Raw genomic sequence first — 3,902 nt, 5'->3', positions numbered from 1 at the left:
GAACTTGCCAGGATCTTGTTTCTTTTGAGGTAGAGTTTTCTGAATCCAAGAATCCAGTTCACTAATGAGCAAGGGAGGTTCACTTTCCCAAGTCTCATTACCAAACAACTTGGCATTCAGCTTCATGATAGCTCCTAAGTATTGAGCAACTTGCTCTCCAGTCACATCTTCATCCTCTTCAGAGGAAGAATAGTCTTCAGAGCTCATGAATGGCAGAAGGAGATTTAATGGAATCTCTATGGTCTCTATATGAGCCTCAGATTCCTTTGGATCCTTAATAGGAAACTCCTTCTTGCTTGAGGGACGTCCCAGGAGGTCTTCCTCACCAGGATTTTCGTCCTTTTCCTCCCTTGTGCATTCGGCCACATTGATCACATCAATGGCCTTGCACTCTCCTTTTGGATTCTCTTCTGTATTACTTGGGAGAATACTGGGAGGAGTTTCAATGACTTTCTTACTCAGCTGGCCCACTTGTGCCTCCAAATTTCTAATGGAGGATCTTGTTTCATTCATGAAACTGAAAGTGGCCTTTGACAGATCAGAGACTATATTAGCTAAATTAGAAGTGTTTTGTTCAGAATTCTCTGTCTGTTGCTGAGAAGATGATGGATATGGCTTGCTATTGCCCAGCCTATTGCGTCCACCATTGTTAAAGCCTTGTTGAGGCTTTTGTTGATCCTTCCATGAGAAATTTGGATGATTTCTCCATGATGAGTTATAGGTGTTTCCATAGGGTTCACCCATGTAATTAACCTCTGCCATGGCAGGGTTCTCAGGATCATAAGCTTCTTCAGAAGCTGCCTCTCTAGCACTGTTGGATGCATGTTGCCATCCATTCAGATTTTGAGAGATCATGTTGACCTGTTGAGTCAACACTTTGTTCTGAGCCAATATGGCATTCAGAGCATCAATTTCAAGAACTCCTTTCTTCTGAGATATCCAATTATTCACGGAATTCCTCTCAGAAGTGTACATAAATTGGTTGTTTGCAACCATATCAATGAGTTCTTGAGCCTCCTCAGGCGTTTTCTTCAGGTGAATAGATCCACCTGCAGAGTGGTCCAATGACATTTTCGAAAATTCAGAGAGACCATAATAGAATATATCTAATATGGTCCATTCTGAAAACATGTCAGATGGACATCTTTTGGTCAGCTGCTTGTATCTTTCCCAAGCTTCATAGAGGGATTCACCATCTTTTTGTTTAAAGGTTTGAACATCCACTCTCAGCTTGCTCAGGTTTTGAGGAGGAAAGAATTTATCCAAGAAGGCTGTGACCAGCTTATCCCAGGAGTCCAGGCTATCCTTAGGTTGTGAATCCAACCATATTCTAGCTCTGTCTCTTACAGCAAAAGGGAAAAGCATGAGTCTGTAGACTTCAGGATCAACTCCATTCGTCTTTACAGTCTCACAGATCTGCAAGAACTCAGTTAAAAACTGATAAGGATCTTCAGATGGAAGTACATAAAACTTGCAGTTTTGTTGCATTAAGGCAACTAGCTGAGGCTTAAGCTCAAAGTTGTTGGCTCCAATGGCAGGAATGGAGATGCTTCTTCCATCAAACTTGGACGTTGGCTTTGTGAAGTCACCAAGCATTCTCCTTGCATTATTATTATTTTCGGCTGCCATCTCCTTCTCTTGTTCGAAAATTTCTGAAAGGTTGTTTCTGGATTGTTGTAACTTAGCTTCTCTTAATTTTCTCTTCAGAGTCCTTTCAGGTTCTGGATTAATTTCAACAAGAGTGCCTTTATCCTTGTTCCTGCTCATATGAAAGAGGAGAAAACAAGAAAAGAAGAGGAATCCTCTATGTCACAGTATAGAGATTCCTTTATGTTAGTAGAAGAAGAAAGGGGAGAAGAATGAAGAATGATGTATTCGGATTTTTGGATGAAGAGAGGTGAAGAGAAGTGTTAGTAATTAAATAATTAAATAGAAGAAGAAAAGAGAAGGGAAATTTCGAAAATAATTTTGAAAAAGAGGTTAGTAATTTTCGAAAATTAGAAATAAAATGTAATTAAAATTTAAAACATGAAACAATTAGTTAATTAAAAAGAACTTTTGAAAAAGGGGTGAGATATTTTCAAAAATTAGAAAGGGAAAAGTAGTTAGGTGGTTTTGAAAAAGATAAGAAACAAACAAAAAGTTAGTTAGTTGATTGAAAAAGATTTGAAATCAAATTTGAAAAAGATAAGAAGATAAAAAGTTACATAAGATATTTTGAAATCAAATTTTGAAAAAGATAAAATTTTTGGAAAAGATAAGATAAAAGATAAAAAAATTTAATTCAAAAATTTTTGAAATTATTTACTTCACTAACAAGAAACTACAAGATAAGATTTTAGAACTCAAAGATTGAACCTTTCTTAACAAGAAAGTAACAAACTTCAAATTTTTGAACCAATCACATTAATTATTAGTGAATTTTCGAAAATATGATGTAAAGATAAGGAAAAGATTTTGAAAATAATTTGAAAAATGTTTTTTTTTTTTGAAATTTTCGAAAAATAGAAAAAAATGAAAAAGATATGGTTTTTGAAAAAGATTTTGAAAAGATAAGATTTTTTTTAAAATTTGAAATTTTGACTTGACTTGTAAGAAACAACTAATTTTAAAAATTTTTGACCAAGTCAACCCAAAATTTCAAAAATTTAGAGAGAAATAAGGAAAAGATATATTTTTTTATTTTTGAATTTTTAAAGATGAGAGAGAAAAACAACAAAAATACTCAATTCATGAAATTTTTAGATCAAAATAATGAATGCATGCAAGAATGCTATGAATGTCAAGATGAACACCAAGAACACTTTGAAGATCATGATGAACATCAAGAACATATTTTTAAAAAATTTTTAATGCAAAGAAAACATGCAAGACACCAAACTTAGAAATCTTTAATGCATGGACTCTAACAAACGAAAAATGCATGTGAAAAACAACAAACAACACAAAGCAAGAAAACATCAAGATCAAACAAGAAGACTTGTCAAGAACAACTTGAAGATCATGAAGAACACCAAGAATGCATGAAATTTTCGAAAAATGCAAGAAAAATTTTTAAAGCATGCAATTGACACCAAACTTAAAAATTGACTCAAGACTCAAACAAGAAACACAAAATATTTTTGGTTTTTATGATTTTCTAATTTTTTTGTATTTTTATTGATTTTTTTTCGAAAATATTTTTGAAAAAAAATGAAAAAGAAAAGAAAAATTTTGAAAAAGATTTTTGAAAAGAAAATTACCTAATCTGAGCAACAAGATGAACTGTCAGTTGTCCATACTCGAACAATCCCCGGCAACGGCGCCAAAAACTTGGTGGACGAAATTGTGATCCATGTTCTTTGTACTTGTATGAAATTTAATAATTGGCTCTATTTGAATTCACAACTCCGTTCAACTAACCAGCAAGTGTACTGGGTCGTCCAAGTAATAAACCTTACGCGAGTAAGGGTCGATCCCACAGAGATTGTTGGTATGAAGCAAGCTATGGTCACCTTGTAAATCTCAGTTAGGCAGATTAAATAGTTTTGGTTTTCGAAAATCAATAATAAAAAGAAAATAAAAAGGGATAGAAGTACTTATGTAAATCAAGAGTGGGAATTTCAGATAGGCGTATGGAGATGCTGTGCTCCTCTTGAAACTCTACTTCACTATTCGCTCTTCCAATCCTTCTTACTCCTTTCCATGGCAAGCTGTATGTAGGGCATCACTATCATCAATGGCTACTTTCAATCCTCTCGGGAAAATGGTCCTATGCGCTGTCACTGCACGGCTAATCGTCTGGAGGCATCACCCTTGCTGATAGCTACATCCCCTCCTCTCAGTGAAAATGGTCCAAATGCTCTGTCACAGCACGGCTAATCATCTGTCGGTTCTCAATCAGGTTGGAATAGAATCCATTG

At 34.8% G+C, this 3,902-nt stretch overlaps 1 non-coding gene across 1 annotated transcript; it reads left to right on the top strand.

The window, feature by feature from the left end:
• The first annotated feature begins 1,129 nt into the window (after positions 1 to 1,129).
• On the top strand, positions 1,130 to 1,233 carry LOC130959119 (small nucleolar RNA R71). Its single transcript, XR_009078214.1, has one exon. It is a non-coding gene; the product is annotated as a small nucleolar RNA R71 (small nucleolar RNA).
• The last annotated feature ends 2,669 nt before the right edge of the window (positions 1,234 to 3,902 follow it).

This window comes from Arachis stenosperma, chromosome 10 (assembly GCF_014773155.1).
Source record: "Arachis stenosperma cultivar V10309 chromosome 10, arast.V10309.gnm1.PFL2, whole genome shotgun sequence".
Taxonomy (NCBI): Eukaryota; Viridiplantae; Streptophyta; class Magnoliopsida; order Fabales; family Fabaceae; genus Arachis; species Arachis stenosperma.
The sequence above is the reverse complement of the archived record's forward strand: the minus strand, read 5'-3'. Positions and strand labels throughout refer to the sequence as shown.